The sequence below is a fragment of the Gopherus evgoodei genome, chromosome 1 (genome assembly GCF_007399415.2).
Source record: "Gopherus evgoodei ecotype Sinaloan lineage chromosome 1, rGopEvg1_v1.p, whole genome shotgun sequence".
Classification (NCBI taxonomy): domain Eukaryota; kingdom Metazoa; phylum Chordata; order Testudines; family Testudinidae; genus Gopherus; species Gopherus evgoodei.
The window spans coordinates 180,031,469-180,050,061 of NC_044322.1; the positions used below are offsets into that span (position 1 = coordinate 180,031,469).

At 38.9% G+C, this 18,593-nt stretch overlaps 1 protein-coding gene across 2 annotated transcripts in view; it reads left to right on the forward strand.

Annotated features, from left to right (window-relative positions):
* Window positions 1-9,347: 9,347 nt before the first annotated feature.
* The window catches only part of ROBO2 (roundabout guidance receptor 2), a 1,574,925-nt gene continuing 1,565,679 nt past the window's right edge, over window positions 9,348-18,593 (forward strand). The window contains exons 1-2 of one of the 2 annotated variants that reach the window (XM_030580131.1): window positions 9,401-9,446; window positions 9,640-9,867. The gene's annotated coding sequence lies outside the window, so the exon portion shown is untranslated. Of the gene's footprint in view, window positions 9,447-9,639; window positions 9,868-18,593 lie in introns of both variants that reach the window. The other variant, XM_030580139.1, reaches the window with a different exon arrangement.

An 18,593-nucleotide genomic window follows, 5' to 3' on the forward strand; every position in this document is an offset into this window, starting at 1 on the left:
CCACAATTAGAAAGACAAGACCCCAAGGATGTGCTTTAAGAAGGCTGCAACTTTGTTAATTAATAAATCTTGGAACTATCCAGCAATAATTTGCCCAGCGCAGGTCACCCTTCCTTTGTGATCTGTTCATATAGAGGTCTGCTGTCAGCTCCTCATGTCTCTGCTCCACATGGTCCCAGAACTGTTTGTGGGACCCTTGTGTGAGGGAGAAGGGGATGGAGAAGAGGTGATTGTCTCCTTGCTATTCCAGACATAAGGAGCCCCAACTCGTTTCCCTGCTTCTTTAGAAAGTTGTGATGGGTGGATAAACCACACCTGGAGAGTGCAGGAACAACTCTGGGTCCAGGAAGCCCTGCCCCAAGACCTGCTGGACATGTTCCAGTTGGAGGAGGGATTTAAAAGAGAGTCTCTCCTGCACAGCAGGGTGGCAGGTGGAGAGAGGGAGACCTGCACTCACTACTGCAAAGAGACTATGCCAGGAAGGCATTCCTGGGTGAATATCTGCTGCATGGAGATGACACTCCCTACACTGCTGAGACCCATGGACCAGGTCTCCAGGGACAACTACCAGCCACAGTGTGCCCCCAAAGGTTTGGAGTAGAGCAGTAGGAACAGGATCATGGGAGAGTGTTAGCTGGACTACAGGTAGTGGACTCCTGTATTATGGTGCTCAAGAGGTCTTGGGTCAGAAGTTAGGGGGCCTAGTTCCCTACCCAAAAACAATAGGTGGGGCTGCTGACACAGACTGCAACCATAAGAAAGGGTTGCTACCATGCACTGCAACAGCTAGGCAGAGAGGATCACTCCATGCACAGAGATATTTCCTTCTAATTCACTTCCAGTTCCAGTTTATCAGGGCTTCAGACTCCCTATTGAACAAAGAGCTCAACTGGGCACATACCAACAATTTGCTTGACTTCTTCCTCCTCTCTCCCCTGATGGATAAAGTCACTCCCAACCTCCAATATTTGAGGCCTTAGGAGGGGAAGCATTGGTGGCACAGCTGGGACAAAACCCAAATCCATGTGACAGAGACATGTCTTATCCATTGGAGCATCATGTAATCACAGGGCCAGATCATCAGCTGGTAGAAATCAGCATAGCTCATTGACTTCAGTGGAACTATGCCAATTTACACCAGCAGAAGATCTGGCCTGTAGCTTCTGACTATTTATTCTCAGTTACTGAAACATTAGAATTAAAGATGGGGAGGGGGGAAGAAAGTATAACACTTTTCTAAATGCCATTGTTCAAAAGGCACACAAACATAAAAGCATTCTTAATATATTCAAAAGAAAACCTGATTGTGCTGAGTCAGTTTTTCACTTTGCAACCAAAGCATTTGAAAGCAATAGAAGAGTGGGAGCAACACTTCATCATCTTCCTGGAAATAAGACTCACTCAATCATTAAAATGCTTTTACTGGAAAAAGTTTTTTTTGTGTGTGTGTGTTAATTCTTCAGCCTCAACTTCAGGTCTATAAGACTTGCTTTTTGGAGCGAGAGCCCATTTTGCCCTATGAGCCTACTATGATCACAGGAATGCCACTGCAGTAACTGCTATAAGGCAAATGGCAGTTTTTGCTACTGCTGTCTCTTTCTAACAGTTGAACTCTATGCACAGATTCAAAATATAAATAAAAATAATTGTAACAACATTTATTTTCGGAGATGACCTAAAGCTACAAAAATTGGGTATGGATTTCGATTACTTCCCTGCAACCTCCCAGAAAGGTAATTGCTTTTGGGGTCTAAGCTTGCATCAAAGAGATTACTCACATGAATAAAATTATTTGTTTCTAAAGTTGTAATGCTTTGACATGGCTTCAGGGGAATAAGCTATGCTGGCATAAGGTGTCTTTATACCTGCATTAACTGCATCCAAACTAGGGGTCATACCAGTATAACTATTTTAGCAATAATCATACCCTTAACCAACACAATTCTATCAGCACAAAAACTGTGTTCTGACCAGGCCTAGTTTTGTGCAGCTTTGGGCCCTTGTATATAGACAGGGGCTAACCTCAACATTTTGAAATAGCTCCATTTGCACCTTGTGGGATTGTTGAGCACCAAGAGTTTGGTTAAGAACGGACCCCAAAGGTGGTAGTTTTAAAACTAATAAAGACATATATTTTACTAACAAACCCTTTCAAAGCAATGTAAACAATATATACCGAGTTTTTTTAGTTCTTGCAGTTCATTTTGTGGTTTCATTTTACATTTGGAATTAGAGCCAAAGTCAGACTATTTCAACAGTCTACAATCAACAGCTTCTAACTGTAATTTCCTTAAATACAAATACAACTTTTTTAAAAAATCCAATGTACATTTACTCTAAATGTTTCTCTGATGGATGTTTTGCCCATGACCCTCTGATAGCTTCTTCTCCCCAATAATTCAACTGGATGAAGTCGTGTGTTGTTGTAATAATCAATGGTGATATAAAATCAATTTCAGATTGGACTGGCATTATGAAATTGAGATGGTGGGTCAGATTCTACTAATCTAAGAATTTAACCTTGCACAACAAGAGGCCTTATGAGGTGTTTTTCACCTAACAGCATAATTATATTAGTAATTAGGCAATAATGTTACTAGTAGACTTACTGTGTTTGACGTGATTCATTTCAATTGCCATCTCAAAGTCTTTTCTGTTAATTTTGACTATTTTGAAAAAGATAGACAAATGCCACATATAAATCCCTAGTTTATTATAATAAAAATACATTCTTTTTATAGATAGGTTTGGTAAATAAATTTACTTTGTGAATCATTTTCTTCATTTATTATGTAAGGGGGATAGGATGTCTTTCACAATGGCCCTCTTCACTGGGCCAGTAGAATGCAAGGCTTTGCACATTTTTATGATGGTTGTTTAGTGTCCATGTGGATTTTAAAAGATGAGCATCTCAAAACTGGCATAACAGATTCAGTAATGATTTGTTAGTATTTCCTCAGAAGGTTTTGTTGATGGATATTGCTATGCACTTAGGCTATTTACAACACCCCATGGCCATGCCTTCCAAAATTTATGGGGTAAAATTCTGCACCCATTGAAGTCAATGGCAAAACTATAACTGATTTCAGTGGAGCCAGATTTTCACCCAGGGAGCCTAGATTATTCAGTGTTGACACAGATAGGATTCTGCTGATTTGATGAATAGGAAGATGTTGCTGCTGAATTTGAGTTCCCATCTCCTTGACAGATTTTTGACCATTTGAGTGGGATTTCTGCTCCTTTTTACCCTTCAGTAGCAATAATTAGAGTATCCTGAAGAACCCGCCAACATACAACAATTTAAAATAGACCTATGGCAGTGCTTCAAGGGCGATTATTGTAGGAATCTTCTTATAAAGGTGTTTATAGCTAAAATAGAAAGGAATGATATTGCTCATAATTTCTATGCAACAAAGAGGTATTTTCTCCCTGATTTGAACAATCAACAATTGCTCTTCTTTATTTTTATGCTTTCTGTTTCAGGCAGTTAATTTTTCTTGCACCATCTGGAACAGCCCTAAAAACTGCAATAACCGCCAATCTACAGTTAGTGAGAAACAGAGAGCAACATGGTTGTGCCACAAGAGTGGGACTGGCTAGGTTTTGTTCTCCTTTCCTTCTGATTCATGCATTTTCCATTTTGCCTTGCTTCAAAGGGGAAGTGGGTGTCTATATTTTGATTAATTGCATCTTTTCAGCTACATTATTTAAGCACTACTAAAAAGAATTGCATGACGTCCTATATCAACTAATGTTTTGGGATTAAGGAGGGGAATGTAACCCCAGAAAATGATCTCTGGAGAATATGTAAAATATGGAATAATTTTTAGTATTTTTCTAGAATACTCTAATTCTAGCTGCTGTTTGTAGGATGAAACTGATATGATGCTTCCTTATTTCTAAACCAATTGCTCCCTGTCTTCCCCTCTAACCTCAATCATTTCCCTTCAAATTTGCATCTACTCTCTTCACTTTGCTTGTTTCATTGGTGCTCAGAGACCCAGTACCTGCTTAAATTGCTATAGACTCACTACAGATCTTCCAAAAGCAGGTTAATGCCATGGGTTGTTTTTTGAATAGCATTCTTAGCATGGTCACCAGTCTGTCTAACCATTTATCAAGTGTCTATCACAGTAGTCTCTCTCTATATTGTATGTCTATTAGAAAACATTAACTCTGTCACTAGAGGATAAGCTTGAACATGTAAAAAGCTCTGTAATGTACACAAGGTGCAGCCTGTTGACGTTACATCATGTGCCTTGTTATAGTACAAGCCAATTAAGTAATCTGAGTGACAAGTGTATGCACAAATCACATCATATACAAAACCCAAGCACTTAAAAATAAAGAAATTAATAATTAAGAACATCATGAAATTTACACTGGCTACACAATAAATACAGTATTCTAATAAACTTAGTTTATCTGCTTAGATTGTAAGCTTTTTGGAGCAGGGGCCACTTTTTTGTTCTCTGTTTGTACAATGGTTAGCACAATGGAGCCCCTAGATGCAAATACAGTATAATAATAATAATATATAAAATAATGTGTATTTTATCACAACATAGTAATCTTAGTTCTGACCTAAAATGACTACTACTCATTCAACAGTAATTTCAAACTACACGTATAACATAAAATCCTTTTGAACTGAGTGACTTCTGATTAAGTAGTCTTTCCCTCTCAAGCAAAACTGGCAGCAATTCAAGCAGAGGAAGATCCTAAGCTTGTCTCCTCTAGAAACTGCTCTGCTTTCACAGATTCTGAAAACTCAGTCCAGAAGAGAATAACCTTACCTGCATAGTAATATGATAACTCTTCACAATAAAAAAATAGTTGACTATGCTATAGAAAAGAGACACCAAAGAATTTCTCACTACCATAAACAGCTCAACTAGCTTGGAATTTGTAAATGGCATGTAGAAGCAAAGAAATATTTCTTGCACAGTCACAGCTTGAGATTTCATACATTGTTTGTTGCAATTGGTTAACTCCAGTTCATGACTTTTGGCACCAGCACTCTAGCCATCTTCCTCCATGCTTCATATTTCATGCCATATGTATACCAAGGTGACCTGAGAATATGAAGCCAAAGCATAATTTGGGAGTTATGATATTACTAATAATGCTTCATGAGGCAAATCAATAGAGAGGTCTGTGACATCACCACCACATGTGACCAGCCTCACTGGTACACCAGAGGGTCTGCTGAACATAAGCTGTTTTGGGGACAACTTGCATGGAGGAGATAATTGTTTTATTGATGAAACATGCACAGTAAACTCTTCCAAAGATCATACTGTAAATAAACCATTTTTAAACTTAGGTTACTAAATACCATCCTGGGATTTTAAGGTCTCTCCTCAATTTTTGCTTCATTCTATAATATGCTACAAAATAAAAGCATTTTTTCTAAATAAGTGCATTATCTAGGAGGAGAGAAGCTTATTTTTAAATGAATTTTAGACTTTGCAGAATACAGGAATAATTCTGAGGAGACCCTGAAATAGTGGATATTGTCTCCTTCTATTTGTTATAACCTCTTGTAACTTAATAAATCTATTTTTTGAGTATTTTGCTATGTGTGTAGATATGATATTTCAAGTCATCTATATGCAAATAAAAAAGTTCAGCTCTCAGAGAACAAGTAGTTAATTTCATCATTTTTCTCTATTACACTTTCTTTTTCCTCCTCCTTGTTTAGTTGACTTCTACTTCAACAAAGTTTCTCAAAACTGCTTACATTTGTCTCTCTCTCTCTCTCTTTCTGTGTGTGTGTGTGTAAAAGAACTGAGAAACTATATAATACTTTATCATGCCCTTTGACAGGGTCACACATATTTTTGACCAATTTAGCACATGGATTTACTTTTTTTTTATTCACAAAGATCACAATTTATCATATTATCACTATGACTTGTGTTTATATGTGATATATATAGAACAATTGTGCTAAATTCTGGAGCCATGTTATAAAATATATTTATTAGTCACCTTTACACCACCAATTTATGTTCTCCAAATGTTACTTTTAATGTTTCTAGCCTCAGAACTCTTTCAATAACCAGTAAATTTTTGTATGGATTAATAATTGATAGAGAACAGTTATTTCTTCATCCAGAAATGTGGAATTTCTCTTCCAACTTTACTTTCTCATTTCCTGTCAGGGGCAATATTTGGTCAATAACTGGTTTAACATCCAATAGCTCATGAATCATTTGGGACTAAAAATAGGTACTCGACTCCATAGGAAAGTTGGAAATGTTGTTTGCTGGGGTTTAAAAATCCTGCATCTCTGCCCCAGCCCCAACCCCCTTCAATTTTGAGACCCTAACAATATCAAGGCTAACCTCATCTTGCTTATTCTTAGAATGAAAGTCTCTGGTCCTTATAATTGCAAAGAGATCCTTAAACCATAAATTGACCTTTAGAATGGAAAGTTTGCCATGGTGATTTTTCTCATGATACTTATCTATCCCTCATACAACCACCACCTACTGTTAATCTTTCTGGCCCAGGAAAATCACAATAGCATCTTCTTGAATTTTTGGTGGTACCTCAAACCATATTATTTCAGGTTTGGGTGACTGACCACCATTAAGGATGCCACAGTTGGTGCTCAGCCACTGAGCTACTTCTCTGATGAGTAGCCAGTATGGTCATTTGGCCCAAAAGAGAGGAGAAAGGCAGCAAATAGTGTGAGGAAGAATCTAGTTTATCAGACTAAGCATAGATCTAGACTCCCGTGGAACCATGGCTCAGTTTCTGTAGCACCTTTGCCTCAGTTTCTCTATGTGTAAAATAAGCTTAATATTTATCTGCCTCACAATATTATTTAGATAATTTATTAGGTAATGATTGTATATCACAATATAACTTCTAAGTATTATTATTAGAAAACTTTTAGTGGTTCACCATTCATCCCGGTGGATCAATGGTTGGAAGCTGATAATGGTTGGACACTAAAATTAGACTAGAAATAAGGCACATTTTTGACAGTAAAGTGAATTAACTATTGGAATAACCTATCTAGGGATGTGGTGGATCCTCTTGTCACTTGATGACTTTATATGCTCTAGCTCAGTTGGTGAAGTAATATCTTTTATTGGACCAACTTCTGTTGGTGAGACTGACAAGCTTTCAAGCCACACAGAGGTCTTCCTCAAGTCTGGGAAAGGTACTGAGAGTGTCACAGCTAATACAAGATCAAACAGATAGTTTATTGTAGGCAGTCAGCATATATTCTAAGGAATCATTCAAGGTGAAGTGGCCCATTAAGACCCCTGTAGTCATACGACAAAAGGGGTTACAGATTGTGGTAATAAACCATAAATCCACATAATTGTTATTGGGGGCATTTAGTGCACTACATAACAATGTAAATAAAAAAAAATTTTGTGCATCATAACAACTGTATGTGTGAAACCAGACAATTACTAAGCTCTTGAATGAACTCACATGGGGAAATGATAAAAGACAAAAAACACCATATCACCTGTAGGTGAACACTTTTCACAAAGTGAGCACTCTATATTCGACCTTTCAGTCCTCATCCTCAAAAGAAAGCTACACAACACTTTCAAAAGACAAGCCTGGGAACTTAAATGCATAATTTTGCTAGACACTAAAAATTCATGATCTTAATACACTAGATTTATGGTTTATTATAACAATCTGTAACCCACTAACTCCCTCTTTTGTCCTGTAACTGCAGGTGTGTTAATGGGACACATCACCTGGAATGATCCCTTAGAATATGTGCTAACCACTTCTGCTAAAGTATCAGTTCAATCTTGCATTTAGCTGTGACACTCTGAGTACCTTTCCCAGACCTGAAAAACAGTTCTGTGTAGCTCTAAAGTTTGTCTCTCTCACCAACAGAAGTTGGACCAATAAAACATATTGCCTCACTTGCCTTGGCTTTCTAATATCCTGGAACCCAAAGGGCTACAACAGCCGTGCCTGCTTTAGTTCAAATAGAAGTTATGACTGGACCTGGTGGAGAAATTACAGGATGAGATTCGGCGGTCTGTGTTTTGTGTGAGGTCAGACTACCTAGTCATAACGGTCCCTTCTGGCCTTAAAAGTATATGAACCAGCCAGAATATTTTCTCATGACAGTTCAGAAGTTTCGTTTTTTATTACTTTAATATTTTGTTATTCCCAACGGGCCCTGATTTTGCTGGGCTCTTACATGATTGCTGTCCATGGTACTGAAAGGTTGGTGCTTTTTCTCCCTTCTTTAGGAAAGGCTGTTTCAGTCAGTCATGTTACTTTCAGCCTTAATTCCATGAGTACATCGGTTACGGAAGATTTCTTCGGTGAGATCATTAATTAATATTAACCCCTTCCTTCAGTTTTATCACTATCCGAAGCCCATATAAATTGAAGCTTCCTCCCCAAAGTGGCTAATATTAAGGCTGCTCTAACTGCATTGTATAATAAAGTATTGACTTACAATGCAGTTTGAGAGTGTAACTACAGTTGAATTTCAGTCGGATCTGTCGGCTAACCCAGCTGGCAGCACGCTGCACCAATAAACCTCCCCATATAAACTTCAAGCTGAAATAAATTACCGCTAATTTCTCCCTATCATTTCACAATATTTCCCCGCTAATCAGCTCCTGAAGTCTCTCAATGTGCAGTACAGGTGCGGCCAGTTGGGCACGCGCTTGGCTCTCGCCGATGAACAAACTCCCAGCTCAAACCATCCTGGGGTGTTCAGGCACCTTCCAAAGTTCTCCGGCACAGCTGGTCAGTGCAGCGGCCTGATCGCTCCCGCTCGGACGAGATCCTTGCTGAGCCGGCTGCATTGGCTGGGAGGAGAAAGCAGCGCTGCTGTGGCGGAGGGGAGGAGGTTACTCCACCAAGGCGGCTGTCCCAAGCTGCCCCCCTATTGAATGCTGGGTTTTTCCTTAACCCCCCCCCGCCCCGCCCACACACACAAAACCCGAGGGGACAGTCTCCCATTCGCTCACTGAAAGGCAAAACGATCTCCTGCCTTGCAAGAGGAGAGGGGCTTTCAAAGGCATCTCCAGCCTGGCAGGCTGCCTCTCAGACAGCAGGCTTGGCTGGGCTGCGCACCCCCGCTCTGCCCGGCCCGCCCCCCAGGGGAACAGCGGCAGGAGCCCAGCAGGCGGGCGGCGGGGGTGGCTGGAGCGGGCCGGGCTCCTGCTCGGGAAGGCAGCGCCCCGCAGACCGCGCCGCCCCGCCCCTCCCCTCCCCTCGGGTGGCAGCAGCAGGAGCCGCGGCGGCAGCACCCGCTTTTCGCTCGCCGCCCTCTCTCCCGGGACACGCGGACAAGCCGAGGTGAGGCCCGGGGGGTGCTCAGGGACGGAGCCCACCAGGCTGGGGCGCCCGCCGGCCGGCTGACGTGCGCTGCTGGTGGGGTGGGGGTGCGCGGAGGGCGACGGAGCTGAAGCAAGTTGGAGGCAGCGCCCGGAAAGGTGAGAGGCGGTCGGCAGTGCCTGGGTTACTCCTGCCCCGCCCGCCCCCGAGAGCCGAGTTAAGGTGGGCAGGAGGGACCGAGGAGCAGTAGTGGAATCCGCCCCTGGTTGGAGATGGTCTCCCGGGGCAGGGCTTGTCGCTTCGCAGCGGGGACTTCTTTTTTCTTTTTCCATAATTCTTCTTCTGTTTCAGGCAACCGATTGCTCAGCCTTGCAGGTTGCCGATTGCAAGTTGGTCAAGACTCCCCAGCTCAAGGAAGGGAGGAGAGAGCATTAGTAGAGCCAGCCTCCGAAATGTGGCAATCTCGTTTCGATGCTGTAGGGTGCTCTCACTCCCTTTACCCTCAGTGCATTGCTTCTGTTACCTTCCCTGGCCTCGGGTACTTGCAGAACTTCCCCCTTTGAAGGATAAGCCATTCGGGTAAGAGGAAGAGAGATTTTAATTTCCAGGATTTTGCTTGAATAGTCAGGTTTTTGGGGGAGGGGTGGGGTGTCTAGATCCTTTAGACCTGATTGCGGAATTCAATGAGTGAACTAGTGAAGAAGTTGCTGGAGGGAAATGGTTAAAAAAAAATCGCATGCACATTTTTATCGTCTTTGGTGTACGATTGCATTTTGTTTCCACTTCAGCCGAGTCTGTATTCTCCTTAATTTTCCAAAACAAAATTAATGAAAGAATTCATAAAGAGACAGTGTTTAAAAAGTACTTAGGGATTTTATTCATTTATCTTAATTTAGGTACAGTTTCATGGTTTTTTTAAAAAAGTGTCTAACAGTGGTATTTCAAGTTATGGATTACAATATACAAAACACATCACATAATCAGTATTAGAGTGTAGTATGCAAGTTGGAATAACAGATCTGGTTTATTAAGCCAGGGCTAGCAGCAAATGTTCAATTATGTTGATACTAATGGTAAGAAAAAGTTAGGTAGTGAAAACACAATTGTAATTAGTGTGGAGAAAAGTAATATACCAGTAAAGAATTTTGATAGTACTACCATAAAAGCATGTTTTATCAAAAACATATATATTCAGGTCTTGCTGTTGACTACAGTTAACATAGCAGCAGGCCCTTCATTTTAAATGTTCATGATTTTGGCCAATTTTTTTCTTAACAGAAAGTACAGAAAGAGAAACCGCTTTCACAGATATAAACGTATAACTGAAGAATGCAAGGGCAAGAAAGGACATTTGTACTCAAGATTCCACACAAGTATATAGTTTATTACTACTACTTATTGAATACTTTTTTAAAAAGCAGGCCTTCAGGACTGCAGCATTAGATTATTTGTTTTAAAATATTGGGTCAGATTCTCACTGATTCTAAAGCAGATGAGTAGCATTGAAATTAATGGAACTATGACAGTACTCACCCAGTGAGAATCTGCCCATTGTTTTAAAAGTTAAAGAATTCACTTTATTAAAGAAAATGGGATTTTTTTTTCCTGAATGAAGAATGTGTTACTGGACAATTACTCCAGATTTGAATTTACAGCATCTATGATTGATTAATTAAAAAGTTGTTGGTGATTGTTTTGTCCTTCATTCCTTTATTATTTATCATTATTATTAGTTATATTATAACACATCACTGGGGAATAGGATGTTACATAATTCTCTTTATACACTGTTACAGAGACAGTGATGACAAGTGTACAGGTGATTATATTACTAGGGTAGTTGCTGCACAAAGTAAGCTTGGGAAATAATCTTTATGTAAATGCAAATGGAATTTGTTGATTAAAAATGATACATATACACAAATCTTTTACATTTATGCTATATATTTGGCTGTAGATATCTCTCATCTGGTAAGACTATTAGCTCATGTAATTTAGTTTGGCACTGTTAAGTGGAAAACAATACAATTATCTTATCAGATGAGAAATCTACAACCATATGTATAAATGTTTTTTTCACTCTCAAGGTGATCTTTGCCCCTGTGCGAGAACTGGCACATGGCCTTTGCATCACTTAAGACCTGAAAATAAGATTTTTAAGTGGGACTTAAATGGTGCACAGGCTTTGTGCTGGTTCTTTGTGCAGGTGTGAATTTCAGTATTACTGTGCAGAATTGGCATGTTACTCCAATATTGTCTAAGTAACTCTTTGGGAGAAAATTTGCTTTATATCATCATCATAAACCTAGAGTAACGCTACTGAAGTCACTAGAGCTACTCCAGATTAACACAGAACAGAATTTGCCCCCCTAGTACTAAAATATGTATCGAATACATCAAATTCATTGGGAAAACATAGTCTATAGCAAGTTACATATATGAATGTTGAGAAAAAAGAATTTGGTTGGTTGAAAGTATGGATTTGTTTTGTCATATTGAGCCAAATTCATCAAAATGTTGTGACAAATAACAATCAGGCAAGGTTAGATTTAATTGGTGACCTTTTTGAGGTTCAAGTCTTAGATGGGGTATTGCTCCTTCCTCTTGTCCTTCGCTGACCTCTTAGTGATGCTGAAACAAATACAGCTTTTCAAATGTGAGAGGTCCTCAGATTCTTCCATGACTGGCAATTGAAATTTTCTAGCATAACTGAAAAATTGGAAGGCTAGGTTTTGGTTTAGAGAGTATTTTGAACTGGTGTTTTTCTTTCTCAGTGAACTGAGCTGTGGAAAAAGGCTTTGTCTGATGTCAGTTCCCTTAGAAGATTCAGATTGTTCTGTGAAGTAAATGATCTGAATGATCTTAAGGAATTGACATTAGACTAAACCTTTATCCATGGTTCAACTCACTGAAAAAGCTGAAGAAAACTCTCAGCTTTGGAGATTTCCCTTAAAACTGTGAAGGCTGAATGCTTATTACAGTGGCAGCTGAAAATGACAAGGAGAGTGTAATGGTCCCTTGTGAAATACTATTGTGGGAGGCCAGAGATTGTTTCTATATCTGGGAAATGACGGGACCCTACATACTTAATGACATGTTTTTCTAACTGTGATCACAGTTTGCAGTGTGTCTCTTTGATCTTCTGCTGACATTGTGTAGTTGGGTTCCTAGCTCATTTGTGTAAATTTTAATTGCAAAGGTAAGGAAGCAAGAACAAAAAGAACCGTTTGTGAATGTAATGCAATACCCTAGGCTTACACTTGTGTTTTTTTTTTTAAAAACACCCTCCTGAAAGAAAACAAAAGCAAAACAAAACAAAAACTTGTTTTGATGCTTCATAAAATCATAATTCTGTTGAGTGCCTTCTCTGGAATTTAAACACACTCAGTGGGTTCGCCTGGGCTCCTCTTATTTGGTAGGGCTCAAATGCCTTGCTGGACATCTTGGCCTTGGCTTCTGCTTGACTGGGGGTAGGGTGGGAGAAAGTGTGTAGATCCTTCCTCCCCTTTCATACATGCTTTGAGCAATGAAATGTTTGAGAATGTTGATCGCTATTGGGGCATTTGAGTTAACACTGTGAGATGAATGGGTAAGTTCACAACTTGCAGGTTCTCTGGAAACTCAAGCAGACATTGCTGAATCAATTACATTTAACTCACTATTTCAGGGTTTTCTTTGCACCATAATAACTACAGGCTAACTTTAAAAAAATGAAAGTGGAGACTCTGGAAAGCATGAAGACACCATGGGAAAAAGTCCAGCGTGCCCTACTGCCACTTTCCAGTGTAATATAAAACCTACTCAAAATTATGGAGTCAAATCCCACCTGTGTTAATTGTCCAAGTAAGATGAGCAGTATTTGACCAACAGTTCTAAAATATTAATTTTTCCTATAAGTAAAGACTAAAAAGCTGCTGAAGTCATTATCCTAAAAGTACATCTAAGACTATATGGTTTTTGACTATATGAGATGGTCCGGAAATACTTTAAAAATCTGGGTTCATGTTCTTTCATTACTAAAGCTCTTTAGGCATTGCTGCACTCAGCATCATAACACCTAACTGATTTAGGAGCCTAAATCTCATTTTCAAAATGGGTCTAGAGACTTAGGTGTCTAAATTCCATCAATAGTCATTAGAAAGTTAGTTTCCTGAAGTGCCTAAATCCTTTTGAAAATGAGATTTATGCTTCTAACCCAGTTAGGTGTTGTGATCCTGAGTGCAGCAATGCTATATAGCTTTAAAAATCCGGACCTTGAACACATCCTAAAAGATGTAGGTCTGCACTTTTGAATACCTCACTTGCAATCTGCCCACTAATCCATCTACTCTGAGACTATTTCTAACATACCAAATCTTTGAGATGCTTCAGGCAGCTACTGCTTTTTTGTTTTATTTTATATTTTAAAAGAAAGAAAGAAAACCCAACCCAATAAAACTCAAAGAAACATCCATAGAAACCTTTGCTTTCCCCATCCTCTTCTAAAAATGTGGACAGGGCCTAGATTAGGCAATATGAAGTTATGGACCAATGATAAATTGAAGATTTCATATCTCACAGATCATCATAGTCAGATATGGGAACTTTATACCTCCAAAATATCAAGAATCATCTCTGAATTAGATGTTTCTAGCTCTGGTAGATCATAAGAGATCTCTCCTTTATATCATGATGTTGTTATGCAGAAAAACATTATTTAAAGCAATTTTTAGAAGTTTCTCAAATTTATTAGCTGTAGTATTTCTTACCCTCAACAGGCCCAGACAGTTGAATTCTGGGGAGTCATTCTGTATTGACCGAGGGGTATAAAGGTAGTTTCAATAAAATATTGAAACACTCTCTAAACTATTTCTATTATACTTTTTTGTTAAATATTCAGAAAACATAGTGAAGTGGTCTAAAGTTTTTACTGGCATGTGTTCAGAATGACCTGCCTGACTTACCTATGCCTTTGTGACTCGGGGACTATTCCAAGGTCATGCCATATCCAGTTCTGAAATTTTCAGAGTAGTCTTACCTGGAGTTTCGGTTCAGGCCCATATCTAGTTTCAATGTATCAAAATTCCTTCTGAATAAATAAAAATGTTGTACAGGAATGTAGAACCTGGAGTTCTGATCTGACCACACATCTCATTTGGAACCAGAAGTATGCAATCAGGCAGCAGCAGAAATTGAAACAAACAAACAGAAAAGCAAATACAGTACTATGTTAAATGTAAACTACTAAAAATGTAAAGGGAAAGTTTTAAAAAAAATGACAAAGTAGGGTAACTTTCCGTGCTTTTCATTTACATTCAGACAGTTAAAACAGCATTTTTCTTCTGCATAGTAAAGTCTCAATGCTGTATTAAGTCACTGTTCAGTTGAAAACTTTTGAAAGAATAACCATAATGTTTTATTCAGAGTTATGAACAACCTCCATTCCCAGCATGTTCATAACTCTGAGGCTCAAATCATTTTGCTTACAATGGTAATAAGTGGGGACAGAATAAAATAAAAATAGGTCTGTACTCTTAAAAGTTACTAAATAATATTAAAATAACTTAAGGAATGTATGCTGCTCCATTAGAACATATTCAATAAATCCACTTACAATTAAACTAGTACATGGACTCTTAAGAATATTGTTGTGTACAGCAAGGGTTCTCAACCTTTTTCTCTCTGGGGCACCACCCCCTGCCCCAACATACTATAAAATCTCCATGGCCCATCTCTGCCACAACTGATTTTCTGCATATAAAAGCCGGAGCCAGTGTTAGGGGGAAGCAAGCAGGGCAACTGCCCATGCCACATGGGGGCCCTGTGAAGTTAAGTTGCTCAGGTTTCAACCCTGGATGGTGGGGCTCAGAGTCTTGGGCTTTAGCCTCATGAGGTGAGGCTTCAGGTTTCTGCCCTGGGACCCAAGAAATCTAAAGCTGGCCCTGCTTGGCAGTCCCTCTGAAACTTTCTCATGGCCTCCCAGCGGGCCCTGGACCTCTGGTTGAGAACCGCTGGTGTACAGCATATTTGTCTCTCTACAAAGATGAGAAAGGAAATTAAATGAATGATTTAATCCACTTTTTGCACTTGTGCATGCTCTCTCTCTCTCTCTCACACACACACACACATTAAAAAACAAACAAACCCAGTTCTGTCTTTTGTGACTCTTGCTTTAGGCCCTTGATCTTGCAATCTGATCTGATCAGATGGCAGGATTGGGGCCTTAGTTATTAATTTATTAATGATTTGGCAGTTATATACTGTGGCACTCTTAGACTTATGCATCCACTCAAGTTGAAGCCACTAAATGCACCTTCCCTACATGAGCACATCTGACTTGATCCACAAGTTGGACTACTATCTCTGATTTTTTCTCTGTGCCCCAGTCTAACTTCAGAACCTGTGGGCTATGGTAAATGACTGACTGATTTCTGTAACTGCTCTCCCACATTACCAAGTTGTGGTTTGGCTCCATCTCCTCACTTCCATGAATGTATAGCAAATCACAAAGTCTCACAACCTAGATCCAGTAGGATTAAACATTATTATTATTATGTTGTGGTTAGAGTGCCATACACCTGTGGATCTCAAAGAGAGTTCTAAGGATGAAGCTTCATAACATTCATATCAGTAGTCATTATGCCCATTTTACAAATGGGGAAACTAGGGCACAGAGATTGATATGATCCAAGTCATACAGTAAGTCAGTGTCAGAGCCAAAAATAGAATCCTAGAGTTCCTGGTTCCCCTGCTCAACTTCCTGGATCATATTATCACTCTTATCTGGTTATAATGGAAACAATAACACTCTGCAGGATTTTAAAGATCCAATTTACATAGAGCATATGTCATGGTTATGTTTTGTAGCAAATATGTTTCAAAATTAGACTGTCATTCAAAGAACATTAATTACCCTTCTCAAGCAAATTTAGCCATAAAAAATTCTTATTTTTTGCTCTATTTTTCTAAAACAATAATTTTTTCTATGTTGTAAATTGGAGGACTTTGTCATCTTAAGGATTCCTTGTCTGTTATCAAAACCATTGATTATTTAGTGTGAAATTCTCTATTCTGATTAATTTACTGCAAATTAATTTTTGCTGCCCTAGATGTTTCTCCCTCATTTTTCTTTAAATGATGTTATAAAATAAAATGATGTGTTTTAGTGGTTGTTGTGAAGAGAGCATTGTCCTTTTTAAGCTTCCTCATCTGTCAGAAAGAAACCATTAAGAAAAAAGTAAATTAACTTTGTTTGATCAAACTAGTGAGACTGACCTTTAAATCCATAATTTTTTTTATCAGGAAAATAGCTAACTAGATCCTGAAATTGGTTAGATTTCAGAAGGAAGTAAAAATCTTTATATCTGCAGATAGATTATATTTTTTGTTCTTTATTTTTTAAATGGCACTGTTGCATATGATGTATATTTTATTTTATGGATTTGTGTGTATGAATAATGGTCTACTTTTTCCTCAAAAAAGATGTCTGCATGTTTAAAAAAAATCGTGCTGTTTGTACAATAGTACCTATACTGAATACTATAGGTCTGATTCCCAGTTATACTAAGGCTCTTTATATAGCTCTGGCAACATAAAGTGGACTTAAGTTGGGTGGAAACAGCTCCTTGACAATGCAGAGAGACTCCCCAGCCAGTTTAATACTAGTGAAAGAGCTCTGGACCAACCCTGCTTCCAATCTCCAGTGATTCATAGATCCCAAGGCTGGAAAGGACTCATTATGAAGATCTAGTCTGACTTCCTGTATAACACAGGCCATAGAACTTCCCCAAAATAGTTCCTAGAGCATATCCAATCTTGGTTTTGAAATTGCCAATAATGGGAAATCCAGAACACCCCTTAGCAAATTGGTCCAATGGTTAATTTCTCTAATGGTTTAAAAAGTATGCCTTTTTTTCAGATTGAATTTGTCTATCTTCAGCTTCCAGCCATTGGATGGTGTTATACCTTTCTCCGCTACATTGAGGAGTCCATTATCTGATGTCTGTTCCCCATATTGGTACTTTTTAACCTGTGATGAAGTCACCTGTTAACTTTCTCTTTGTTAAGCTCAATAGCTTGAGCTCCTTGAGTCTATCAATATAAGATGTGTTTTCTAGTCCTTTAATTATTCTGGTTACTCTTCTTTCGATCCTTTACAGTTTTTCAGCATCCTTTAGGAACTGTCAACACCAGAACTGGACACAATATTTCAAAGTAATTCAGTAGTTGCAGAAGTTGTACCACTTGTAAATATGGAGGTGAAATTTCTTTTCTATTCCTCCTTGGCATTTCCCTCTTCATCCATCCCAGGATCTCATCTGTTCTTTTGACCATAGCGTCGCACTGGGAGCTCATGTTCAGTTGATTATCCACCATGGCCTCTGAATCTTTTTCAGAGACACTGCTTCCAAGGATAGAATCTCCCATGTGCAAGTATGGCCTACGTTTGTTTCTTGATGTATACTTTTAGTCATATTAAAATGCATCTTGTTTGCTTGCACCTGTTTAGCAAGCAATCTAGATCAGTGGTGGGCAACCTGCAGCCCACAATCAAATTACCTTATGGGCCACATGCGGCCCGTGGGTCTCAGGTTGCCCACCACTGATCTAGATTGCTCTGAATCAGTGACTTTTACTCTTCAATATTTACCACTCCAATTTATGCGTCATCTGTAGACATTATCAGTGCTGATTTTGTTTTGTTCCTGGTTATTGATAAAGATGTTAAATAACGTAGGGCCAAGAACCTATCCCTGCAGGGATATTCTAGTTTTTTAATTAAAATGTTGTGTGATATCAAATCAAACATCTTACCAAAATATAAATATATTATGTCAATGCTATTACCTTTATCAACCAACCTTATATCATCAAAAATATCATATCAGTTTGAAAGGATCTATTTTCCATATACCCATATTAATTTGCATTAATTACATTACTGTCCTTTAGCTCTTAATTAATCAAGCCCTGTATTAGCCACTTCATTATCTTGTCCAGGATTGATGTCAGGCTGACAGGCATATAATTACCCAGGTCATCCCATTTACTCTTTTAAACAATGGTCACTTTAGCTTTCTAAGGTTGCTCTAACTTGTGCTCTTTTTCTTTGTGGACTCAAGAAGTGGAGAACAGCTACACTATAGGGGATTCTATCCTTGGAAGCAATAACTCTGAAAAATATGCGGGGGTCGTGGTGAATAATCAGCTGAACCTAAACTCCCAGTGCAACCATGTTGAGCTCTTTTGGATCCTTGGATGCATAAACAAGGGAATCTCAAGAAGGAGTACAGAAGTTATTGTACCTCATATTTGCAACTAGGATA